Source organism: Zosterops lateralis (genome assembly GCF_965231275.1).
Source record: "Zosterops lateralis genome assembly, chromosome: 5".
Lineage (NCBI taxonomy): Eukaryota > Metazoa > Chordata > Aves > Passeriformes > Zosteropidae > Zosterops > Zosterops lateralis.
The window spans coordinates 21,838,782-21,861,186 of NC_139766.1; positions in this window are offsets into that span (position 1 = coordinate 21,838,782).

Genomic DNA, 22,405 nt, shown 5'->3' on the forward strand with positions numbered 1-22,405 from the left:
GGGTGCAAAGACTCTGTGTAGCAGTCCAGGCCACCAGCCAGCACTTAGGCATACTGAGCAGCTGGAGTAAATGTCCTGAGTCCATAGTGCTGGTCAACACTGGACCAGAGGGGCTGGGGACATGATCTCCATGAGACTGCTGTGAAAGTGTCATAGGAGTCTTAGAAAAAGAATCCACTACTATATCCATCTTTTATAGTTAATCAATTTCAAATTATATATCACTGAGTTATTCCATTCTAGCTTCTACTCTACCTAGAGATTCTCCTGTGGCACAATTTATCCTGATTTTCTTTGAGCTTTTGGTTCTGCAAAGTGATAAATCAGTAAGAGATGGTGGAAACAACCACGGTGAGAGATTATAAGAGGTAGAGTTTTCACTAATGAGGTAGAAGGTAGGAGCACAAAAGAGGAGGCAAAACTTCTGAGCCAAGAAGCTTCAGGAATTAGCACTCAGTTGAGCACAGAAGGAAGTTAAATATTCACCTCAGATTCTTACATCTTCACTGTCACTAAGCCAGGGCTCATTATTGTTAGAACATGCAATGGGTTTATTTTATCATCTTAGAAAATTGGTTTTAACAAGGTGGTGAAAGCACAAGTTAAATTATAAGCTACACATTTAAACAGTTTGACAAAGTCAATATAAATTTCAATAATCCAATTGTCAAATTCAGATAAGAAGTCAATCCTTTAAAATCAAAGAATATCCTTAGGCTGAGCTTAGAAAGATTGATTACCTTCTTTCCCTAATTAACTGAACTTTAATATTATGAGCTGCTTTTTAGGAAATCATAGCCAGCTGAATATGACTGTGTGATTAAAGAACATATAAAGAAGATACCACATAAGAAAGCTGTGTGGTAATTATTCTAGTCAATTAATTAGTAAAAAAACCCCAAATACTGCTATCTATTTAAATTCTCTTTATTCTATCAGCCATTAAATACATTAAACCAGAAGGCAATTGATGCTGTATTCTATGTCTTCCTTCTCAAGGAAGTCAAGCATATCATGACTCTAAGGTCACTTTTTGTTTGAGAACTTAAAAAGCTGTAATTTTGGTTTACAAATTATCTGTTGTACTAAAGTTCTTCGGTCAAAATAATAGGATACAAGCATGTCTTAAAATGAGAAAAATATTTTCCGTTGTTCTTTTTTTCAGAATTGATTTATGAAGTATGAAGTTGATTCTCACAAAGGTAAGTAAGGAGCATAGGAAGATTTTAGTTTTTTATGAAGTATTATTTCTATTTTCTACCTATTATTTACTTTCCATTCTTTCTCCACCCCAATAGTTCTAGCCATTATAAGCTATAATGTGAAAAATCATAAATTTTAAAAATTCTCCTAGTTTTGCCCAAACTAAGTCAACATAGGTACCATTTGTTTGTAATAGTCATAGAGCTGAAGCATAAGCTGAGAACTGAATCCAATTTGTTGAGAATTATGGAAAATTCACACCTCTTAGAGATATATACTTATAAAAATATATACTGCTTCTATATTTTAAATGGCTTTTTCAAACTAAATTGGTATCTGGCTTCTCAAAATCTCTGCAATACTTTCTGGTTTTGGTGTATTTTCAAAACTTGAATTAACTTTTATCCTTTCTTCTTTATTATAGCCTTATGTATAATAAATAACAGTATTCAAACATCGCTTGGTTTTTTTACATTACATTCTTATAGCTAATAGTTTTTCACTATGCTCTATAATACTAACATTTGTTCACTGTTATTAATTTTTACTTTTATCATATTTAGCAATTTCAGAGTACGTGCATAATATCTATGCTATAAAATATTTACTAAATCTAGATTATGTTTATGTATACTAAATACACTATACTGTAAACATACACATATACATTACAAACTACTTTAAACATTGATTACATTTCTATCTATAATTTATTCAAAGCTATTTTATAACATGTCTGTAAACAGCTTCTGTGGCATTTGCAAATATTTTTTCCTTGTTCCTTAATTGACTTTGGTCCTTAATTCTAACATGCATGGTTTTTGTTTTCCTCTGTATGCATTTTGACTTTTCGAAATTAGCTACTTTTAACTCTTTAAAAAAACAAAGGTCCAAACATATTTTTATTACTTAAAGAGTATTCCATATAGCTACAGTTTCAAGTTACTCTTTTGTATGAATGAAAACTTTGATTTTAATGAAATCAACCTATGAAATCAACTATTGATAGTGAGCATTACCGGATTTTGGTCTTTTTGCTTGACTTTCTCAAATTCTCCTTCTAAGTGTTTCATCATCCTTTTGAACATTCTATCAATAATTGTCACTACTGAAATTCCAGCAAGCGTTTTGGGAGTTGTACATCTAGGGTATCAGATGAAAACTAGTTCTTATGCTCCCTACACAGGTGAATGTGAAGAGAGCATTAAATCAAATATGCTCAACCACTGAAAAGCCAAGGCTGTTAAAATGCTTACAAAAATAGAATTGTTGAAATGTGGCAAATTGTAGTTGTTATGGTTACTATGGCCTCTTTCAAGTGCTTTAATATTAAGGTTAAAACAAAAATAAAGATTAATTTTGAATAAGGCCCTCATGCTTTAAAGTGCCACTGACTGACCTCAGTACCTATTAACTTCAATGAACAATAAATTTTTATGACACTTAGGCAGGATGAGGTCCTAAACCATTTACATGATAGTTGTGCTTCATTTCTGGATGCTCACTAGGCCTTCATTTTCTTACATAGAGGCAGAATTGATTATTCTAAATAGAAGCATTAGTAAAAATTGACCTTGTATGGTAGATAGCTTCCATAATTACTGTTGTTGCCTTTTTGCTGAGGTGTGTAGATGCAACTAAAACTCTGCTTCATTGCAGTAGCTGATAGAAAATTGTCAGTCTCTTTGTGGAAAAAATGCCAGATATAGGGCAAAGTAAGATATGGTATGATGATTAAAGGGATGAAAAAAATCTCAGATAGGGACTAGGACCTTTTCTTTTTTAATCTTAGAAGGAGAAGAAAGAGAGGACACACAACAACTTTCACTTCCTATAGCTCAGGAGAGCACCTTATTAGGGCTGCTTTACTCTAGATATTTACATTGCTAAATACTTCAGATATTCTTAGATGCAACCATCAAGGTTTTCAGATCAGTCAGTTCATATTGGAATATTAGACTATAGGGACTACTTGACTTTTCCACACTAGGATATCTAAATCAGCTTAGAATTGTTTAGAAAAAAAAGAATTCCAATATTAATTTTTGCCAACTCTTCTCCCTCCATGACAATAATTACATTCTCTAAGCAAGTTTTGATCAGAGGTGTACCTGCTAAAAGTTTATAACATAGTGGCCATTATGAAGGAAATGGCTAGCAAGCTATTAATTACCAAATTCAAGATTTACAAATCACAGAATAATTAGGGGTGGAAGGGACCTCTGGAGATCATCACTCTGTCAAGGCAGGGTCACCCAGAGCAAGTGACACAGGATGGACATGGTCCTGGACAACCAGCTCTGGGTGGCCCAACTTGAGCAGAGGATCCAGAGATCCTTTCCAACATCAGCCATTCTGACACTCACTTATTAAAGGTTTAGAGGAAGAGTGACATCCACAGAAAATGCCTGACTACAGAATCACGTAAGTAAGTTCACCAAAGAAAGGCAATTCTGTGATTTTTATTGTATGAAAAGAATGTTACTGGAAATTATGAAAGCTATAGCAGGGTATGTTAATGAAAGCTACTGCAAAATTATCAATTTCTGTAATATGAATTTTCTTGTATCTTTCATAGCAGCTTCTTAAAATCATCTCATAGCTAATACATTGTGCATTATCTTTTCTTACCAAAGAATTTTGCTTTTTATTTTGCATAGAGCCAAGTAGAATGAATAGCAAAATAAGCATTTAATCTAAGCAGCATAAATAAAAAAGGTTTGAAAATTATCTCTGATTATTTACTAGGGTAGATTCCCATGATATAATTTCTTTATTCAGCATGAAAAAAAAAAAATAGAATATCTGCAGTCTTCCAATCTTCAGTGGAACATGATGTGAACTCTGAGCATGGCATAGTTAGTACAGCAGTTGTGCAATTTTACATTTGGATAAAGCACCCCAATGTTATTATATATGTAGAATAGGAACTGGCAGTTATTTAGTTGATTATGGTATCTTTATAAGAGAAAAGCACTACAAGATTAGTTCAGCTATTGAACAAGCAGCTCCTATACAAAATGAAACACAGAGAGGAAACCTAGAGAGTATGGAAGCAAGATAGTAGCCTTGGAGGAGTCACAGAATAACAGAATGGTTTGGGTTGGAAGGGATGTCAGAGATCATCTAATTCCAATCCCTGTCTCTATGGAATAGAGAGAAATTGTCTAAGCAGCCAGAGATCAGGTTAGGAAAGCTAAAGCCCTGATAGAATTAAATTTTATTTTTAATTAATATTTAGTGTCTTTGCTTCAAGATAAACTTGACCTTGATTTTTTATTCACAATAATATGAAGTTTTCTGGAATTCTTCTGTGCGTTCTGTAGTTACTAATATTTTTTTTTTTTATCAAAACCACTTTATTTTTAACAGCTCTTTAGAGATTTTTTTTTTATATTTATGGCTGCATGATAGTATAAAATATAATGATTAACAATCTTTGGGGATTAATGTGTTCTTTCATCAATGTAATTACTTTTAGTGAAGAAAAAAGTGTTCAAGGAAAACTAGGGAGCTGGTTATAAGTATTCTGATTACATTTTGTTAAGGAAATTAAGAAATGGCCACTGCCTCCAGCAGCTTTGGATTGTTATTTATATAAGACACTTTTCCCACCAGCCCCCGGAGTCCATCCCAGACAGCCAGAGGCGTCCATCCCTGGTCAAGGGATGAAGCTGCTCCTTTCTCCTTTGCAAGTCCAACAGTAGTGATGCTCAGCATTGTGTATTCCAAGCACACACTCACAGAGGACACCAACACAGCTACACAGGCTGCCCCAGACAAGGAGCTGCCTTGAGCATCACCTGCATGTGGGACATGAACACAGGCACAGGCTTCACATCCCCTCCCCTCTTCAGACAGTAGAGTCTGAAGCTCAGTACGGGCAGCACACACTCCACACTCTCAGCTCGCACACACATGCACTTTAGTGGAACCCTCAAATACCAGCATGACTCTGCTGTCTGTACAACACTTCTGAACCATTCCCAGGCCCTCTCATCTCACTGGCTGGTCTAGCTTGGGGCTCACCAGCAAAGTGATGGATGCTGTAATGTGCTCATCTCACAGGTACTGCACCCTCTGGCTTCCCTACCCAAACAATCAGCCTGATAAGGCCTGCCCGAACTCAAAATCTCTTGCTGACTTGATGACATAAGCTTTTGTTGATTGTTGATTTTTTGTTTGTTTGTTTGTTTGTGACAAGAATTGTGTATTATTACTTACTATTACAATTTAAATTTAAAAGTACTAAATCCTACTTTATTATCCAGGCTCTCTGACACCATAAGTCAGTCACTGTCAGAACACATTTACTCAGTTCTGTGCATCCTAATATCTTTCACTTAATCTCAGGCTTTTACTTTTAAACTTATGCTCTTCATTACCTTGGAGCATATAGTTCCTAAGAATATTCTGGATTTCATTTGAAACAAGCTGTCTTAACCATAAAATTTAAAAACAACCACTAATTACTACTCTTTTCCAGGTAATATAGGTTTCAGATGCAATGATGTCTGGTTAAATAGTTCAATTTGATTTGTCATCTAGCTCAATACTGAAGTGGCAGAAAAGTTAGTCAACTAAAAGTGTGAAGGGAAAAAGCAATATATACTATAAAGCAGTAATGTTTCTGTACTCTTTAGACACTGTTCTAACTAGGCAGCTATTTCTAGGGTGGCACACTGCATTATGGAAGCGTCTGAATGGTTCTGAACACCCAGGAAAAGAAACGATGATGGGGCCAGGATTGATGGCTATTTAACAATAATAGCTTCATTTCACTTGTGACCAAATTTTAAGTTTCTGTTTTTAAAGTTACATAAATCCATAGCAGCAACTTCATCATTTATGAAGATATATTCTTGAGCTGACAGAATGGGGCTTGAGGCACTTTAACAAAAGAGAAATAAAAACATTTTGAAGCAGCAGTAGTTACATTATTTACAACTCCTATATATATAAAGCAATGTAATAACATTGACTAGTGATTCTAGTATACCTAATTTTTTCTAGGCATATTTGACATTTTCATTTGTATTTTGCTTTTTATATTTTCAAGATGTTACAAAAAATTTGCCTACCTAATCCTCAAACTAAAAGTTCTAAAGTTGGAGATAGTAAGCCTGAGGGTAAAACAACTTCATGACTAGTGAATTAAAGATTTAATAAGAATAAAATTATTTGGGGTTTTTTCTAATAGCTTATAATGTCATGCATTAAACACCCATTGAGTTCTATGCAAACTAATGATATGAGCATCAGGACAGTTTTTTAGTCTGTTAAGTCTTGATTTCCCATAATCTTTGCACCAAATACTGCAGCTCTAAGCATTACATTTGCATACTACAGGCTTCATTTTTGAAGACAGTCTCTTATGTGAATCCCTTTACAAGCTCACATATATTTTGCTCACAGATGTTATAATATTAAAACAAGCATAAGGCCTATATAGAGAGATTTATTACAGAAAACATCCTTTAAGATGTAGTATGAAAGATTATCAAAGGAGTTTAAAATTGCTCCCAATTCAGTTTCGTAACAGTTCGAAACTCATGACACCTCTCTTTTCCCATGTCGCATCACCACTGTTTTAAAAAACAAATTCAAAACACCTTAAAAATTCTAAATTACATCCTGAAATTTTATATGGAGAGTAAACAAAGCCAACTCCCCTAGGTTTCCACAGGTAATAGATTCCTTCTTGATATTATCTACTAATAGACAGCCTACAGTGTCCAAAATATTTGCTTTTCCATTTCTATCACAGAAAAAAACCCCAAACAAACGAACAAAAAAAACCCCTTCATCTTTCTCAACCATCAGATTGAGCAAAGCACAGACTGCAAAAAATTAGCGTTTCTCATGTTCACTGCCATCTTAAAAAATAAATTTAATCACTCTGTAGCCTAAGTCTGCAATTACAGTCTCAAACAGAAAAATAAACTTAATGCAGCAAATCTGAATGATTAAGTATGTACAGGACTCGATTTGTGTCATCGATTTGTATGGCCAAACACAAGCCCAAATTTCTGTAACATCCTATGCTGTCCTGCTCTCTAACACATGGCTTCTCTGAGTCTTTGGAACTTCTACTGAACAGTGATAATTAATTTTCCACAAACCTAAGCAAAGGATCAGAGATTTTCTACAAAGCATATATAAATACTATAGAACTTGAAAAAGAGGCTGATACTAGCATGTTATAAAAACCCCCAAAAACTGAAAACACCACTGCTAACGTTCCTCCAACAGTGAATATATGACAGCACCTTATGAGTTAATTAGACAATTAACTTGTGTATGCTTTGCATATCTAGGAAGCTAGGATACAAAGAAAACATTCTGCTGTTTACAATACAGGGCAGATTGCAGCCTATTTTAAGAAACCATCATAGCATACAATAATTTTGTTTCAATTGTAATGTCTTACATATAAAAAAATCCACCAGAAATATTATCCTAGAAGGCATATGCTTCATATAAAGTTGATAAATGTGAGCAAATTAAAATATCGTACAGGCAAATTACAGAGAAAATTAAACTGTTTTCCAACGTGCCTGAAGGAAGCAACAGATTTTTGATTCCTATACATCAAGTTTGGATTGCTTCCTAGAAGGCATTTTTTCTGTAGACTACAGGGTCAGTGATGAAATCCTATGGCCTATGCTGTCTCAGGAGTAAGATTAGATGATCTACCATTTTATAGTTATCTATGGACCTTTCAGCTATATTTAAATGAGTACTTTCTTCATATGATATGCCTATAATTGGATATGGTTGAGGATTGCCGTAGACTACCCAAGAGCAAGACCAGGTTATATTTAGAGGAATACTTCCTTTATATGATCTGTCTATAATTGCATGTCATTGAAGGTTGCTTTAGACTCCCCCAAGAGAAAGACTAGGCTATACAACAACAAGAAAGATGCCTCAAAGGCTGTTACAGAATGAAACCAACAGAAGTGAGCAGATACTGTTCCTGCTACACAGCAGAAGCTACTGCTCTTCATGGCAGATGCCTGAGCTGACATGAATAACTGACAGTTTATTATATTTAGAATAAAATATTGATCATTGACCTTCCAATTACTTAGGGAAAAAGATTGCATAGTGTTTTTTTCATTAAAGAAAGGAAGAGGTGGCTATGGAAACAGAAGATACTGGGTAAAAAATTACAAAAGCATTGGCTCCTCAAAAATATCAAAATTTACACTCATAATTCAAGCAGACCTTCAAAACATTTTGGAATCTCACAAGAATTACTTTCCTCAATCAGCAAATTAACAAAAATGTTGAACATTGGAAGACATGACTCTTACGCATATTAAACAATATCCTTTTCATTGACTAATCCCACTCAGTTCATCACCTATCCCTAGAAAGGTGTACAATGCAGTTTACAACTCCAAAATAATGACAGATTTATTCTTCTATTTCAAAGGAAATACATACATTTCTTCTTCCTGAAGAAAGTTCAATTGATGATGTGTCTCAGGAAGAAGTTTACAATTCCATTTTTCAGTCATCAAGTTCTCATCTATACAAATATCCAAAGAAATTAGGATGACTAAAAAAAGTTCTGTTAGTGAGAATACTCATGTCTCTAAAATGTCCTTAGTCATAAAGAAATAATTTGCTGAAAGATTTTTTTTTCCTTTGTCTTTCAAATATGTTAATTTAAAAAAAATCAGTGACAGATTTGCTGTTAAAATCACAACATAGATATCAGATCTATCAACTGGAAATAACACATATAAGATTCTACAAAAATAACATCTCTGGGATAGTAATAAATCCATTCTTCTAAAAATCATTTGACAATTTTACCTGCAACTTCAAATTTACAAATTATTTGCATACAACCTAGACCTTGGAAATATTCTACTTTGACAACAATGCAATCACATGCTTTTAGTTTCATAAAATACAGTGCAACATACCTCCTGCCAAAATAATATTTCTCATGGATAATGATTTTGTATAAGATTAGCAAAATGTCCATGATATGTGAAAGATCAAAAATTCATCAGTATTCCAAAAGCGAAAAGTCATTAATAACTCCTGATGTCAGAACTCAATATGCTACATCGTACAGTGGTAGTGCATGTATTTTACCTCCTGTGGTGCATTGTAATACACTGTTGTAGAAAAGAGAAAACACTGGTATTTTTGTTCTGTAAATATCTAGTCAGTGAATTATGCAGAATAACAACAGCAACATTTAACATATGCATTCTTGGCTGTGGCATACCTTTGCTGAGGCATGATTCAGAAAATTACCTAGCCCACAGTATCAATTTTCTAGGTGTCTTTCAGTGTCTCCATTTTTCTACACAAAAATTTAATCTATCCACAGGGTCTATAAATTTTCATATCTGAATGTTCTACCTTTTGATCTCTATGAATGTGGAAGGAACATGACCTTAAAGTTAAGGAACTAACTCTCTAAATTAATGAATTTTGGTTTGCATCTAAAATGGAATAATCTTAATTCATTTTTAAGGCAAGTCTGTAGTCTAAGCCAGTCATCTGGTCTTGCTCTGCAGTAAGAAGTCAGCTAAGTATCTATAGCAGCCTGTGTGCACCCACACACATAAAAAATGTATTTCAACTAAACAGGGAAAAACTTCCATTCTGTCATTCCTTAGTTATAAGGAGAGCCCAGACCATATCTTAAATGCAGGCCTGGTATTTACGTTACTGAAGTTAGGTGAATTCATGCAGAATTCATTCCTCATGTGGAACATCCAAATACTGTCACACACAAAACATTAACTACACAAAAAACCCACAAAATTTTATCTTAATGCTAAACTATAGAAGTTACAAGTTTATAAACAAAATGGAGCTGTAGACAAATCCCTACACACCAAAATCCACACCTCTTCATAATTTGTACTGTTTGCACGATTCCCACCTACACAACATTCATATTTGCTTCTAGGGTGTCGCAGAAGAGGCTGCCTCACCCTCACACCAAAATTTCACCTAACACACAATTTCAGAGAGAAAGGTCTAATGCAGATCTATCACAGAGATTTTCAGGAGGATCCCCAAGCCAAAGTGTCTCAGATCCATACTGTGTACAATCCGCAAAAAGACCAGAAGAGAAAACTGAAGTCTTCTTTCCTGCTCAACACTTCTCCAACCATACCAGCCAAGTATGGATGATCTGTGCAAACTAAAGGGAATTTTTAAGACCATACCTTCAATTGAAATTTCTACCCTCTTTGTACAAGAATATTTATCTGCATAGAAAGTCTTACCATTATGGTAATACTAATTTTCAAAATTCCTGGTGGACTTCACAGATTAGATAGCTTGAAACTACCTTGATAATTTTCCCACACTTGGTGAAAGCCTTTCTGTTTTGCTTTTTTGCTGCTTCATTTAATTTGTGCATGTTTATAAAGACATGGAGCAATTATTTAAGAGAATTAATATAAAATTGAAAGCAAGCTGTAGTGCTAGACAGTGCACATTTGCAGATATATTCAATATTTATGGATTGTGTGGGTTATGCTCATAGCTCTAAAGTTCCTCTTAAAGTTCATTTAATCTAATCCACTCAGATATCTCAAGAGATAAAGTTCCCCATTTAGTGTCATGTCAAAGCTTAGTCCAGCCTTTGCAGTGTCACTCCTTTTGACATATTGCTGAGATAGAACCTTTGAATCCAGAGGTTGCCAAGTAGAAACATGTAACTGAAATGATTAATCAAATTACTGGGAGGGGGAGAGTAAGGAAAGGAAAAAAGATAAAAGAAAATCATTAATGGTCTTCCTTGAATGAGAATTAGAGCAAAAACACCAAGGACTTGCTCATTTCTTCAGCTGAACAGTTAAAGTCCCAACATAATTTCTTGTCAAAGTATGCAAAAGAAGTATTGGCAATGTACTTTTAATATTTTATTAGACATAATAACTGGTGTATTTATATAGAAAATAATTTATAAACTTACATATTATCAGAAACAAATGTGATTTTCTCCAGCCATCTGAAATTTGTAGTTCAGAGATAGAGGATTCTTGTTATTTATTTATTTATGCAGATCCCAACACAACAAATCTATAAGTGTACTTTAAAATTGATGCCCATCTTTGTGGTGTTCAGATTTATGTATCACGCTGAAAATATTTTTAACAAGAAAATTAGGACCTTCTTTTATGTTCTACTAAAACAGAGGAAAGAGCTTATTCTCTGAGAAAAGTATACGACAAAATTTTATGCATGTGTAGGACATAAAATTAACAGAAAAATTTTGTGACTGATTTCAAAAATAAGCCTATTAACATTTTCACGCCTAACTTCCTTTCAGAACTACTAATAAGAATTAAGCTCTTCAGCTACTGTACTTAAATGGCTTCTCTACAACATCTGATTCTTGAGCATAAATTTGCACAGTGCCATCCCACTATTTCAAATGTGCATTTCTTCTGGGACCTAATCTGTGTTTTTCCAGAGATACTAAAAGATAATGCATTTTCCTGCCATGCAACTGCATGGTTTCAGATCAAGCTTGTCACCTTCAATTTGAGTCACTCATACAAGAAAAAAGTCAGTGTAGGATGTCTTAACAATTATTAAAATTCTCTCACTCAGGAAGAACTCACAAAACTTCAGTCTTCATCAACCTATTGACACCTTTTGATCCAGCTAACAAAACTAATCTCTTTGGAATAACTATGCCAAAAAAACACTAATGGTTTAATTTCTCACAACTAAAAATCATTAGCTGCATTGACAGAAATACATGGAACATTAAAAAAAAAAATTAGAGATCCTGTATCCTGAGACACTAACGCTTAAGAAGTGCTTAGACCTGCCTAGTGTTTAAGTTACTTCAATAATTAGTTTTTATATATGTCATTAATTTGAACTGACTGAGACAGCTCTCTGTAAGCTGGTAGCAAAGGGATATCTACACTTTTGGTTCTGATATATCTTTTACTGAAAGGTGAACCAACTTATCTCCTAATAACCCCAAAGATGTTGTAAAAATGACTGTGAATGGACTTCCTTATTTGTGAAACAACAAATACCAACAGTGCTCTGAACTTCTAAATCTGAAGACACTAAACAGGAAGCTAGCATACACCATTTTAGGCTCAATATTTCAGATTTTTTTCCCACTAGTACTCTCATACCAAGTAAACCCATAGTTCATGACAAAACTGGGCAACCTTTAATAGTGTATGCTGCCAGGCCTATTTTAACAAGGTCTAAAAGGTTCTTCACCTACTGAAAGGTCAACTATCTTTCTGAAATTCAGGTGTATGTATTTGTTCTGACTTTTTTCAAACAACAGCATTACCTCTTGATGATCTGGGAGGTTTCCTCTCTCTCTCAAGTTGAAAGTACAAAAAAGCAGCTGCTTGCCATTGTCCAGTCCCCTGTACATTCTACCCAAAAGACAATACTGTATCATGAAAAAATAAAGCAGAAAAGCCCATATCAACCCCAGAACTTACTGGACATTTGCCATCTGCTTTTTAATCATGTGGACCACAAACTGATAGTCACATATACAGAAATTAGTTCAGCTATTAGCTGACTTCTGATATATCATCACTGACACCAGAAAAGGAACAGTTATGGTCCTCATAATTCATGCTTGCACACACCTCTGAGCCCAAATGTTCCCCATGGGGAACTGACGGGTCTAAGTGTACCTTCAATTCCTGCTTTCTATTGATCTCCAGCTGTCATAAGGAAATCATGTTCTATTGTGTGAGTAAGAAACGCCTTAACTACTCCCTAGATTACAGACAGTCTACTCTTATGTTCACATAGTGCTGCTCCGGTGCTGCAGCAGCCCTCTTGTTAGAGGGTAGAAATGAGCCAAGACACAAACTTGTCATTTATAACAGCATTGAAAAGGGTCCTGCTTTATTCCTCTTTACAGCTCAGCCATCCTGACTCCAACTATTCACTGACTCTGGCTGCAGCAAGCTCCTACTGTAGGTGTCCCTTGCAGCCTGTGACTGCTGGTTATTTGCTAAACTATGACTGCAGGGATTAGTTTGCAGACTCTGAATGCAGCTTTTACCCAGCTAGACTGTGACTGCAGGTTCCAACAACAGGCTCTGACTGCAGACCCAGACTGACCTCACAGCAGTGATTCTCTTTCCCCATGCTCCTTCTTCTTCATGATTATGTCCCTCACCAGCTACCCCACTTCCTTTTTTCACACTTATCTTTACTGGATTTAGCTGGATTTATCTTTACTGGATTAGTGATTCATCAGGGGTGAGGCTGTATTGGGTAAGTTGTTACTTATCAGGGGTGAGGTCACCTGTATTTCCTTCTCCCACCCTCCAGCATCTTACACAGCACCACCAACATGTACTCAGTGTCCCAGAATCTCTACTGTCATTTACTTGTCTACAGATCAATCTATAACAGTCTCTTGGGCTGCTGGGAAGCATCACACTTTAGTTCCCACAAAAGGTTTTTCTTTCTCTCTTTTTGCAAAATCCACATTGCCACCTTGAATGTGTAGTTAAAAGATTAATGCTTTCCTCCATTCGAATTCTTTCTGAAACAATAGAGGATGAGCTACCCAAGGAATCTTGATTTCTCACGTAACATTCCAATTCCAGCAGTGAGCTGATTTTTTCTCTTACACTTTGGTCTCTAAAACTGTAGAAGTGTTGAGTGAACAGAAGTCCAGCATAATAAATGCACTGCCTAGCACAAAGAAATACTGCTTCCAGGACTTAAAACCATAGAGACCTGCAGCATGAGCGTGAATGACAAAATAGAGTTTAGTAAGCCACACATTGAAGCCAGAAATTCTAATTGCTTTCAGGGTAAGTATTGCACTGAATGTGGCTATCATTTTAACAGATGTTCCTGGAGAAAGAACAGGCAGTAAATTACCTGAAAGCCACCTGCCATCTTTTAGATTCTGAATAAATTAGAATGATTCCTATTTTTTAATTTATTGAAAAAATGAGCAACTTTTTGTGTGGTTATTTTGTACATTATTTTTTGTTAATCATTCAACCAGTCCAGATTTCTACCAGTAAAATGGCTCATAGCTGCACCACATCACACTTCAAAACGAGGAAAGAAGTATGCTATATAGCTCTTCAATCACTAATTCATTAGTGTACTTCACTGAATGAAGCAGGCTGGGTTCTCTGTAACAATCTGTTTTATGTTAGGTCCTCCAGCAAAGGAAAGAATAAAATCTGAGGACTGCTACCAGTCTTCAGAGCAGCTGAAAGGCTGGCTTGCTAAATGTACTGTAGATGAGTCACTGTGCCCTCCACACACTTCTGCCACAGCATGACATTCAGCCCCTCAGGCATAACACAAGCCATCCTGCTCACCACTGTTAGAAATGTCCAGTCTCCAAAGAGCAGAGTAGTGACTGCAGTCTGACACTCTGGATTGCATCTGGTGTGTGCTACCCAGGCTTTTGCTTATGGATTACCTCCAAAGAGGCAATGAGTTTTGAGCATTTTTGCCAGTGATTTGTTAGAATAAGAGACTCTTTGAGAAATGCAAATACAGTTTTCACTTGCTTGTTCTTATATAGTTGTATTTTTTCCAAATATATGGCAATCTGTGGCCATACTCCACTGAAGTCATCCTGTCTCAGCCGTATTTGGTTGACCAATCTTCATTTACACTAAAAGCAACAGAGAGGTGGGAGAAGAACTGTTTGAGGAACAATGTTTATAAATATTCATGAGGGCAAGTGAAAAGGGAGTGTTCTAAAATACAAATGTTTGAGTAATTAAAAATTTCCCATCTATAGAGATAGTTTAAACCACAGACTTAGTAAATTCAGTCTCTTTCTTTAAAAAACTTGTGATTTGGCTGAAGTTTTTGTTAAAAGCCACACAATTTGTTTGGAAATGCAACCCCCCCTGCCTATACATTTCTACATTAAATTAAAGAGGGAAAAACATAATCCTGAGAAATGGGTTAATCAACATCAGATTGCTTGCAGAAAATATAGCACATCATTTTTTTCTCATTTTCTTTCTCAAAAGTAAAAGCAGCAATAGCTTTGTTAAAATTCTGTTGACAAAATATCACATTCAAGAAGTCACATTCAATTTTGTAATTGCTAACCCTTCTCCACCCAGCAAAGAATTTGTAAAAAGGCTATTCAAACCCATGCAACCCCCAGTTGAAGGATGTTCTTTTAAATGAAAATGAACATTCAGAGAGACCTCATACTCCATGTGCTGGGTCCTATCTGCTTGAAGCAGAAACTCCCAGCTGGAATTGTGCAGCACTCTCCTGGACAGCAAACTGGCTGGCCATCTGCCTGCTTCTGTCTCTTCTCTGCTATTTCCCAGTTCCCAAAAGTATCCACTGCAGCTTCAATTCACTTCTCTTCACACTTGGCTGTACCATGTTTATAAGTTATTTGGCTGGTATGGACCCATCATATTAAAGAAATATAAATTCTTGAAAGTAGGTGAAGAAAGATACTGGATTACAAACAAATAAAAAAATGAAATAAATTTTTTAAAAATCAAAACCAAAACCAAACAACCCACAAAAAACCAACCAAACAACCAACCAAACAAAAACCAATACTGAAAATAGTATTGGAGATCTAAGAATGAGAACACACCTCATTTGGCTGACCTAGAAGTTTCAGTCACTGGCCCAGCAAGCTGGCTATTCTGCTGGCTTTTGAGGGTTCAAATGAGAAACAGGAAGCAGAAAGAGACAACCATCTGTTTTATTCAATATTATATTACAAAGGAAAGAGATTTTCCTGTGTTGTTAACATTCAGGACAAGGAAAATGTTATTTTCTCTCTGCCAATAGGATGTTCTACCTTTATTTGAGTGATAAAACAAACTATTGGAAGACCATTTCCTACCTTCTGCCCACCCTTTCACCCTGCAGACTAGTGCAGCTAATGTATATAAGGAAATGTATATAATTACTGTGCCATTACTGATTGAAATAAATCTAGAAGATCTATCTGCACTAGAAGAAAACATATACATGACTGAGGTAAAATCCACAGCTCTATGCTTTTAGGAACTATGATGACCCTGACCTAGATGAGGAGAAAACTAGAGCTGATAGGTTTGCAGATATTTAATTAATCAGAATTTGCTTAGGTTGCCCAAATTAACTGACTTTCTTATTAGTCCTAGGTTTATTGTAATTTAAATGCAAGCAGTTAGTTGTTGAAGGATTCTACATCTTAACACTCAAACCCACAGTCTAAACATCAGCCACATGAAAATAAAGAGAAATCAAAAATAAATCAGAAGATATATTTTTGCAGTATGCATATATATGAGAAATATGAAGATAATATTTATTCTGAATGCAACACTGGAAAGATTATCAGACCGCCTAACCCGCCAAAAAGTTTTCCAAAAAATTGGAAAAGGATAAGACAAATCTCATAAGACTGATTCAAAGTCTGCAGTTTGATTCAAAAAGCTCTATTTACTTAACTTTTCAAAGGCAAGGGTTTTTAATCTACTAAACAAAGGCATAACAATATCCAGTGACTGCAACTAAAATTGGATACATTTTCAGCATAAATAAGGCATGATTTTTTATAGTAAAGATAATTATCCATGAGAAACCATTTAGTCAGTGATGTGCTCAAATTTCCATCACTCAAAAGCCTTCAAATTAAGACCAAATATATTTCTGAAAAGCATATAAAGCTCAAACAGAAGTTAGAAACTTGTTACCAAAAATTAACAAATGGACAAAATCCTGTTCTGCTTCGTTGTTATTGGGTTTTTTGTTTTGGTTTTTTTCTTTTTTTTTTCCCAGAAATTCAGGCTATTAAATATAATGACATCTTCTTGCATTAAAATCTATAATTTTTTTATAAAATAAGTATTTCTATTCCATTTTGATGGCATCATTTACATTGAGATGTAAAATTTTACAGAAAATTAATCCTATTTCAAATATCTGACCAACCATCAAAAAGGCAAAGAAGATAAAATGTGGGGCCATGCTACCTGTCCCAAGACATATGTGACCTATATATATACGTGACCACCAGTGTCTATTAGTTGAAAGGTAAATCTTGTAAAATCAATTATTTTCTTCCTCATACCCTCCATTCAGTTCAGCTTCACTGAAAGAAATCCTAAATACAAGAGAAGGATTTCCAGCATCACCGTATTCGTAAGTGGTTGGTTATTAGTACAGATATTCTAAGAATAAATAATTTCTTCACAGAAGGTAAAAAAAGCTAAGGCATGTTTCCCCATCAGCAGTCTAAGGTTTTTGGGCAGATATTGAGCTCCTGACTCCCAAACCTCTGATCTCAATAGAACCAGGATCTGTCTCTCACAGTTAAGCTTTTGTTTTTAAATGAGACAAAGACATTCAGTCCCCACTGAGGTCTCAGTTTAGCAGAAATATAGAAATGCAGAAAAACAAAATTTTTCACTTTTCCTTTCCCCACCTAAAAACTGCTAGCAGCTAATTCAACTGTCACAAAACCCACACAAGTGTAAACTCTCTTCACCAAGCTGTGAAATTTATTTCAAAATAAACTTTGTTCTTATATTTGGCATTTTTGTCTTGCTGTGGTATAAAGCCACCTGGCTCAAAACTATTACTTGGAAGAATTTTCATCAGAGGCTGTCGAAACACCTTCTAGCCTGATTTAATGCAAACATAATTAAAATCCAACTTGAAAACTAAATCACTCATTTTATCTCTGCTATTTAGTACATAACTGACTACAGAAAAGATCCTGAAATATATCTTCTTTCAAAAAATGCACTGAAATCTTACAAGCTTGATAATTCTCTTTGTCTGAGCTTGCACAATTATATATCATTCTCTACTCTCTACTGGAATAGCCAAAGACCAGTGGAAGGAAGGCCAGGTATTTTCACTGAGGTGTTACTTTCAAGAGGTGTTAATGTCAGGACAGGCTAGATAGTTTTCTGTTTGTTTGTTTGTTTGTTCGTTTTGGGGTTTTTGTGGGGTTTTGGGGGGCTTCTTTTTGCTTTTTGTTTTTAATGAAAGCTGATTCAAAACACCTAAATCATTATAAGGGATTTGGCTGGGTAGCTCTTCATAGCAGCCCAAAAGGTGTTGTATTTTGGATTTGTGGTTAAAACCACAGGTGATTAACACTATGGCTGAACAGTGGTTGCATTAGCATCCTGCTCTTTGCCCCAACCTCCCTGACTTGCAGCAAAATGCTGGCAGTGGACAAGTAACTGGGAGGAAACATAGCTGGGACACCTGACTCCAACTAGTTAAAAGGACATCCCATGCCGTGTAACATCATGCTCAACATTAAAAACTGGGGGGAGAAGAAGAGAGTGAGGACTTTTTGACTTTCAAGGTCACTGCTGTCTGGAGATTAGCTGAGTATTAGTCTGTTTGTGGGAGGTGACAAGTGACTGTCTTTGCATTACTTGTGTTTTTCCTCTCTCCTCCACTTATTAAGCTGTCTTTACCTAAACCCACAGTTTTCACACTTTTTTTTTTTTTTTTTTTTTTCCTGTTCTCTGTGCTTCTAGTGGGAGTAAAGTGGGGAGTGAGCAAGTGGCTGAGTGCTTAACTGATGCTCAGGGTCAATTCATGACATTCACACTCCACTATACAAGCCCAAAACAGGACTAAAGCAGGGTGATTTTCTTAATCAAATAGGAACACAAACATAACACATTTCTAGGCCTCAAAAACATGAGTTTTTTCATATATATAAATTATATAAGTTGCTGTCATAGTAATATCTCAGGCTTAATAAAGTGGTTTGCCCCATATATCCTAGTACTCTGAAATACAAATTTGCACAATTATAAGCAACAACCATTTTCTAGGAACAAAAGACATTTGCAAGTGTTTCTCTGTTTTAACTTTTTTCTTTTCCAAGAAAATGTGAGACTTTCATTTACTTCATTTTACAATTATGTAAACTTGCTAGTTATTAACTATTCATGTTTTGCACTTAAATCCCAGAAACTCAGATATGCCTATTAAAAGCAACATTAACTGTTCCCTTGAGTAGGAAGATGTAGATGTACTTAACCTTATAGAGCTGTATTGGCTCTAACAGATTTCTAATATCACCTTTTCGCATTCTAGCTCTCTGAAAAATCACAAAATTCTGTAGAGCAGAGAACTTCTACTATTCTCTCACAGACAGAAGAGGAGAGAATGGTAATATTTTTAGTAGTTAAAAATTTCTTCTTAGCACTTAGGACAGAATTAGGTGTGTGAAAATAGTCACTGTAGAATTTCACTGAGCTCTGCTTAGGTATTTGTGTTCCCTCATGTGAAGGTACCACATACTTACTTTATTGTGTTATTCTCAGATTGCCATCTTCAAGACTGTTCTCAAGAGAATAATAAAAAAACAGGAAACAAAATTAAGCTTAGACTTTCCTTTCTCGTAATATTCTGTTTCACATGCCAGTGCACTAATTGCAAATTTCACTGATGTTTGAATCCATCAGGTTTAATTAGAACCCATGTAACATTTTTATGCCTATCTTAAGACTACACATTTTAAGGATGCAAAGACCTATAAAATATAGACCCATTTATTCTGGTGATTTTTTTGGCTTCCAGTGAGTACTCCACTCATGGAAAGATAAACTTTCTTGAAAATTTCATTTTATTACACAATCCCATTTACTCCTGCTAGTCGTAAACAAATTATATAACAGCCATAGACATTTTGACAATGCTGAAGAATTTGCAGGTAATTTTAATGATGGAAAACATACTTCATCACACTTCTCAGTGTTCCAAATTGATCTTTGGCAGTGAGGCTGATAATTTGATTGTTCTGTAATGTACAAATGCATAATTTCAAAAGCAGAAATCATTTTACAGGGAAACTAATTAAATGTAAATGAAGTCCTTGTACAGGATGTTAATACATAGTGATATATACAGATATAATTGAATAAGAATAATAAAGAATAGCTGGTCTAAATATCCCATTAAAATAATTTTCACATCAAAACGAATATCATGGTATGATATAGTCCTCTGTATCATTAATTGGAAAGATAAGATATTAAATAAGTTCTTTGCTTCCTTCTTCCCTTCTTATTTTAGGATCAAACATCTTTCAAATTTGCTGTGCTCTGTAGCACTCTTATTAAAACAGAATTAAGACACTCCCTATCACATAGGTAGACTACACAAAGAAATGAAGTTCTGGAGAGTAGGTTATAGTAGTTATTTTAATTTTTTATTTCAAATTACCCGTGGACAAACCTAACATTCATTTTAAATTGTGTCTAATAGATTGTAGATTCCATATTTTCCCGGAAAGGGGGGCATTCTTCCATGGGTGCTGTGCCTCAGAGCCACCCTGGCAAGCACACCCTGTGGGTGGACATGGACAGGACCAGCCCCACTCTGGAGATGCTGCAGGAACACGGGGTGAGCAAGCAGCTGGCATTGTCTAGGCCTTGGGTGGACTAAGCCTAGCCCAAAAGACAGCACAGAACCCAAAATTCGTTCTACACCTCTGCTGGCTATGCAGTAATCTTCCATATTCTTGATTATTGCCAGGAGTTTGGAGAGTAAATCACAGAATCACAGAATATGCTGAGCTGGAAGGGACCCAAAAGGATCATCAGTTCCAGCTCTAAGTGAATGGCCCATATGGGAACCAAACCCAAGACCTTGGTGTTATGGGCACCATGCTCTAACAGACTTAGTCACCACTTTTCTAACTGTGCCTGGCAATGCATGTAATTTTATTTGCTATTTTTTGTTTTCTCAGCATTTTTGACTGTTACTAAGATATTTTTTTCTCCTGGTTTTGTTCTCTCAGTTATCCAACATCCCACTTAAAGCATTAACTATGTGTAATTAATTTCCTGATTTTTTTCTTTAGTTTACCATGAGGAGTGACAGAAATTCATTCTGATGGGAAAGATTTTTAGTTATCTTAGTACTCAAATACCAAAATCAGGGAAATGTTTAATAAAGGCAGCATGATTACACTTAAGTATAATCTGTAATCAAGTGTAATCCTGATTTAACTGATCAGGGAAAAAGAAAAAAAAAAAAAAACCTGAATCAAGAAATAGACAATGTTACAGACCAGAGAGAAGATTTAGCAAATTCCTGGCACATTTCTTTTACAGTTCCAAAGTGCAAAAGATAGCTGAGGTTCTTCTGGATGAATTTAGACAGGATCAATCAACATATGTTTTCTTCTTTTTTTTTTTTTTTCTGATTAATTGCAGTAAGCTCACATGCTTATTTAAGCAGTATCACCTGTATGGAGTTAATCTGTTTATTGATTAGCACAAAGCAACTGTTCAGCTGAATCTCATTTGATACAACATGGTGGTCCAATATCCAGAAATACACTGCAAGTAGAAGAACCTCCCTTTATATTTTCTGTATCTTTTTAAAATGGCAATTCACATATTTGATAAGGATTTCTATATAGACCTAATATTTATAAGACTGCAAAAATTGTTCATTTATGACAAACTGGCCTTAGTACCTATTGTAAAGAGTGTTTTATTACTGTGGCTTAGCAATACACTTATTACGAAAGTAAGTCCTACACAACCACTTACAATAATCTGACAAAGAAGTAGTATCTATTTTAATGACAAGTATTCAACAGTTAATTTTATTATAATTTTAAAGACATACATGTATTTCAAACTGCTCACTATTTAACTTTATTTTGTGAATCAAAAGTATTTATCCTAAATTTTCTTTGTGGAATTGTACAGAACTTTAAAAATATATTAATAGATCAGCTCAGTACAAGAAAATAGTTACTGACTACTCTGGTATAGGTGACATAGCAAATAGGAGTAACTGTAAATTTTTGTGGACTATTGGATATATCTGTTATAGCAACACCACATCTTAATTTTTTCTGTTCTAAAAAATTACTTAGGTAGATAATTAATCCTGCTGCATATATTGAGAAAGGTTTTGAAAAGACATGATTACTTAAAGTAAGACAGGGAATTTACTGAAGACCAAGAATCCAGCAGTGGATTCTGACTCCTGAAAAATAACATAGAGATTATAAATCACAAATAATAAACTCATATTTATTAAGTAATGCTAACTGTGTTAATATATAGTTAATATATATGGTTCCTATGCCAATTAGGCAGAACAAAAGGTATACTATGAAGCTGCAATGCAAAATCAAAGTCAGAGCAAATGAGAATCATTGTGACATCTCACAGGTGTATTAAAAACTGGAGATGGTTAGTGTGACATT